Source organism: Hemitrygon akajei, chromosome 4 (genome assembly GCF_048418815.1).
Source record: "Hemitrygon akajei chromosome 4, sHemAka1.3, whole genome shotgun sequence".
Taxonomy (NCBI): domain Eukaryota; kingdom Metazoa; phylum Chordata; class Chondrichthyes; order Myliobatiformes; family Dasyatidae; genus Hemitrygon; species Hemitrygon akajei.
In genome coordinates, this window is record NC_133127.1 from 74989106 (window position 1) to 74995280 (window position 6175).

The window sequence follows — 6175 nt, forward strand, 5'->3', positions numbered from 1 at the left end:
GAAATACTGTTGGAGCAGTAACGAAAACACCAATTAGATATTAAGATAAAACATCAGATAAAATGATGTAAAATTTGCTGATGAAATCGAAGTTTGGATATTGTTTCTAGTTCTCTTGTCTGCCCATCAAAATCATTCATTCTTCCAATGGCATGCACAGAAATATAAACTGACAGTCAGAAAGGAGTGATGAACCTTTCTGAGAGCAGTAATCTTCTAAAATATCCTCTTGTGAGCCATGGTAATTTTGAGCAGAGATTACCATTGAGGGATGAATTAGTAAAAATAATATTTAAGGGAAAGGAAGGAGCCCTGTAGATTATTTACGAGTATTCACTGTTTTGCTATTAATACAACTATAACAGAGACAGATTGAAGTAAATGAAGCATTTTAGAATGCCTGTTAAAATTTATTAATATTGATCTTCTACAAAGACAATTTAAAAATAAGATCACTTCTAATTAATATTGCTATTGTACTGCATGTGTTACATAAGAAGTGTGAACATGAAATGATAAGCTTTGGTGCAAATGCATTAAAGATCAAGGAAAGGGAAAGAACCCCACTTTGCTCTCGGTGAGACTCATGCTGTTACACTAATGATCACAAATATTTGATATCCAGCTTGTATTTGGTTCTTTTGAGAACTATGCACATAGCACTAGTTTCACCAGCAAGCATCCTACAACATTTAGATTTGACCAAGTTCATCACTGAAAACAAAAATTCACACACATTTGTTGGTACAAATACTATTAATATGGCAATTGCAAGATTTTTCAGACAGATAATAGTTTCAGGAATGGAAGTGGGATAGAATCTGGCTCTTGTACCTCCTCCCTGATGGTAACAATGAGAAGAGAGCATGTTCTGGGTGATGGGGGTCTTTAATGATAGACACCACCTTTTTGAAGCATTGCCTGTTGAAGATGTCCTCGATGCTGGGGAGGTTAGTGCTCGCAATGCACCCAATCCTGTGCAGTCTCCGCTCCATACCAGATGGAAATGCAACCAGCTCTCCTTGATTTGTTTGTAGAAATTTTCAAGAGTCTTTGCTGACATACCAAGTCTCCTCAAATGCCTAATGCAATATAGCCACTGTTAAGTCTTCTTTGTAATTGCATCAATATGCTCGGCCCAGGCTTCAGTATGTTGATACCCAGGAACTTAAAATTGCTCTCCATGTCCACTTCTGATCCCTCTATGACGACTGGAGTGTATTCCCTCAAAATCCCCTTTCTGAAGTCTACAATCAATCCTTTGAATGCAAGGTTATTGTTGCAACAACACTCAACCAGCTGATCTATCTCACTCCTGTACACTTCTCATCATCACCTGAAATTCTGCCAACAATAGCGGTGCCATCAGGAAATTTATAGATGGTGGTTGAGCTGTGCCTAGCCGCACAGTCATGGGTGTGGAGAGAAAAGAGCATGCATTCTTCAGGTGTGCCAGTGTTGATTGTCAGTGAAGAGGAGATGTTGTTTCTGATCTGATCCGCACTGACTGTGATCTCCCGATGAGGAAGCCAATGATCCAATTGCATGCGGCGGTACAGAGGCCCAGAGTTTGGAGCTTGTTGATCAGTACTGAGGGTATGATTGTGTTAAACACTGTTGAGCTGTAATCAATAAACAGCAGGCTGATATAGGTATTGCTATTGTCCAGGTCATCCAAGGCCGAGTGGAGAGCCAGTGAGATTGCATCTGCTGTAGACTTGTTGTGGTGGTAGGCAAATCACGGTGGGTTCAAGGCCTTGCTTAGTCAGGAGTTGAACTGGTACGACAGCTGCCCTTTTGAAGCAGATGGGAATCTCCCACTGCAGCAATGAGAGATTGAAGATGTCCTTGAACACTCCTGCCAGTTGGTTGGCACAGGTTTTCATTGCCCAATAGGTACCATCAGGGTCTGATGCCTTGAGGTACCCCCTCTTGCAGGATGTTCTGGTGTGCCTCCGAAACAGAGATCACAGGGTCACCGGGTGCTGCAGGGATTCTCACAGGTGTAGTTTTACTCTCCCTTTCAAAGTGTGCATAAAAGGCATTGAGCTCATCTGGGAGTGAGCCATTTGCCATTTGCTTTGGCCTGCAAACCCCTGCCAGTGCTGATGTGCATCCAATTCCGACTCTAACTTCAATCGGAATTGTTTTCTCACTCTTAAAATAGTCTTCTGCAGGTTCATTCACCTACTGTTTCGAGACAGATATTTCAGATTAAGAACAACGGCTCATTCGTCTGCTGACGAGTGCATGTACGAGTATATCATAACATCCCCTTTTTAGTAAAACAAAGACAAGGAACAATTGTATTAACAATTAAACTCAATTTCTCTGGAGTCTGCTTTCCAGTATATTTTCATGGAATTAACTTTCAAAGCATTCATTAATCATGCCTTATGTCTCTTATGCCTGTCACAAATGCATACCACTCATTATTTCTGTTTGTATGAGCATATATACAAAATATAAAACATCCAGAAATCCGACTTTAACTTCAAACTACAAACTACACAACCTCAAATAGGACACGGTCCTTCTTTGAGTATAAACATGACATTAAAATGCCAAATAGTGTCACAGACTTATTGTTCAATTGTTCATGCAATTATTCAATGTGGGACAAAGTCTTCTAGATATTGTGGCCTTTTCACTGTGTGGCCAGAACAAGTTTTTACTGTTTTATCTGAGTCCTGGTGTTTGTTATTTGCATGTTTCAACGTTTGTGTTAGTGTTTGTGTTGTGTCATTAGCCTCTGCTAGTGTTTGTCTGTGTGCATTTGATGCGGTAGGCACACTGTGGTCATTGATCTCGGTTGTTTGACCTGATTTTGTTTGTCCATGTGTGATTAGCTTTTCAGGCGGTTCCTCAGCCATCTCTCATAGATGTGTACGATTACGTCGGTCGATACCAGAAGGGGTTTGAACTACATATGAATGCTCAAGGCGCAGACACACAATTGCTTTCTCCCAATTCTTTTTACCTTACACCAAGGGTTTGTTGTGATGGAAAATAACTGGTTCTTTGAGTCTCAACAGTAGAGGCCTGGACACACACAGTTTTAATAATAAGGAATTTATTTACAAGGGGAAGTCGGGTTATCACATGCAACTACAATACACAGGAAGCGGTGTGGGGACAGGGTACAGTTACACAAACAAAGAACAAGGGAAAAGCACTACAACAGCTATCCCCCTTGACCTTGGATAGCTGCAGCTCCCTTACCAGGGCAAACAATAGACCTTCCCAAGCATAAATCAATGCACTTAACTCCAGTGTGGTGGTCTGTAAGAGAGAGTTAGCCAAGGGCAAGTCTCACCTTTTAAAGCATGGGGCTGGGCGAGTTAATCCAATTAAGGTGACCAATAATTTAGGTGTGCATTGATTAGTTGGGAGGGACCAAATGTTAATTGGCATGTGGTGTGTCCTCCGACCAGCCAGGTGGCAGTGCATCTGTCACATGGCCGGTATCTCTGGATACAGGGTTGCATGTGCACGGTATCCCCTTCGTCGAGTGGGGCAAGATCTTTGGCTGATTTGTTGTCATTGTTGACCTGCTGCTGGACGTGTTGTTTCATACGCTTGCATTCACATACAACTCTGGGTTCCAGTAAACGCACTGTTGTAGGCAGGAGCATGCGTGTGCGGCGATTCATCAGACGCTGGGCAGGACTCGTGCTGAGCCCTTGTGAAGGTGTGTTGAGATGGTCTAGAAGTGCGAGGTAGGGATCTGCTTGCGATTTGTTGCTCTTTGTGAGGATCCGCTTAGCTGTTTTAACTGCTGATTCAGCTTTTCCATTCGCTTTGCTGTTTCCGGGACTGCTACACAAGTGCTCAAAATCCCATTCTCGTGCAAATCTGTGAAACTCTGCTGACGTGTATTGTGCCCTTATCACTAACCACTTGTGTTGGGCTACCATATCTCACAAAATGAGCCTTCAATTTGTGAATAACGGCTGCGCTGGTCGTATTGTAAAGAAGATCTACCTCAAAGAAATTGCTGTAGTAACCAACGGTGATGAGGTACTCTTTTCCTTTGAATGTAAACAGGTCGGTACCTATCTTTCCCCAAGCCGAGCAGGTACCTGATGACTCATAAGCGATTCTTTCTGCTGGCTATATGTGACAAACATCACATGTAGCAGTATATTGCTTGATGTCGCTGATGATGCCTGGCCAAAAAAGACACTCGCGTGCACGTCTGAGGCATCCTTCTACGCCCAAGTGTGATGAATGAATTCTTTCCTTCATTTGCTTTCGCTCACTTTCCGGTATGATGACACACTCACCTTTGAAGATTAAGCCGTATTGGACTGCGAGCTCATCCCTATAGTTATAGTAAGGTGTGAGATGCTCTGGTAGCGCGTCACGTTCGCTCAGCCATCTACTGATTACATGTTTCAACATCTGTAGTGTGTCATCTTTCACTGTTTCTATGAGAATCTGCTCTAGACGCTCATTGTGGATTGGCAGGTGCGATAGGATGTTGGCTTCGTCGAGGCTGTTCTCCTGGCCTGGAGTACCACTAACTGCTCGCGATAGCATATCTGCGAGGTGCATGAGCTTTCCTTGACAGTAGATGATGTCGAAATCACAGCTCTGCAGGCGAAGAAGCATTCCCTGTAGGCACTTTGGTGCCTTCACCAACGGCTTCTTAACTGTCATTTCGAGCCGCTTGTGATCACAACGTACTCTCGTGAAGTGGCCAAAAGTGTATTGATGAAAACATTCAAGTGCAAAAATGATTGAGAGCATTTCCTTTTCGAGCGCTGCATAACGCGTTCCTGTGTCCGTTAGCGCTCTGCTTGCATTATGCGATCGGACGCTCATCCTGGAGGAGTGCTGCCCCTAGGCCTTTGTTGCTGACGTCACATTGGATGGTCAGCTCTTCCTTAGCGTTGTAGTATGCTAACACCGGTGCTTCAGATATCATCCGCTTGATCTCGGAGAGAGCGTTTTGCTGCTCAGCTGACCACTTCCATGCTACATCTGGCTTTGTCAGCTGTCTTATTGGCTCAAGGGTATCTGAGAGACTTGGTAGAAAACGGCTCAGATAGTTGACAAATCCGATCAATCGCTGCGGTCCCTGCACATCTGTGGGTGCTGGCATGTTGAGAACGTCAGCAACCCTTTTAGGATCAGGCTTAAGTCCCTCACTCGTGACGAGATGCCCCAAAATGGGTATCTCTGTTGCTCTGAAGGCAGATTTGTTCTTGTTGAGCCTGATATGCTGCTCTGCACAACACCGTAATAGCTGCTCAATTTTCACATCATGATCGGCGATTGTCTTTCCCTGCGTTTCCCCTTTTCCATACACCAGAGTGTCATCTGCGACGTAGATCACTCCTGGTAGTCCTTCCAGCGCCTGATGCAGTCTGCACTGGAAGATCTCTGATGAAACGCTGGTTCCAAACGAAGTCTGAGCCATCTATACTGCCTAAAAGGTGTGCTGAAGGTGGTGAGCACGCTTGATTCACTGTCCAATTTCACTTGCCAGAATGCAGAACTCATATCAAGCTTGCTGAAAACCTTAGCCTGGTCAAGATCTGGCAGAATGTCCTCTATCACCGGAAGGGGGTAGTGTTCTCTCCTCAGCGCTTTGTTCAATGGTCAAGGGTCAATGCATATACGAAGATTGCTGTTCTTCTTCTCTGCGACCACTAACCCACTTTGTAGGTTCATGGACTGGAGCTATCACCTTGCGGTCTACCAGTTGATCAAGATCAACTTTCACTTTCCGCTTTATAGCATGAGGTAGACATCATGGGGGTAACACTGTGGGTTGAACTTCCTCATCAATCTGCACCCGGAAGCTCCCCGAGCGCATCATCGAACTCCTCTGCATAGCGTTCTTCTGGTGTGCGTTGTTTTTCTTTAAGTGTAGATGCATGCACCCTGCAAAAGTTGTCATCGTTGACCGTAAGCAGCTTCATTTGCTGGCTGACCCTGCTTCCCAGTAATGGTGTAAAATCATCAGGGACCAGGACAAATTCGACAGAATACTTGCGGTTTGTCATGGGGTTACGCGATTTCACTCTGTACATCCCTTCTGCATCCATGGTGGTCTTGTTCCACTTCATCAGATTTTTTGTGCGTTGTCTTAGTGTGTGATCTACTCCCGCCAATTATTTGCGGGGTAAAATGTTAATGCTCACCCCGCTGTCGATTTAGCGGGTTT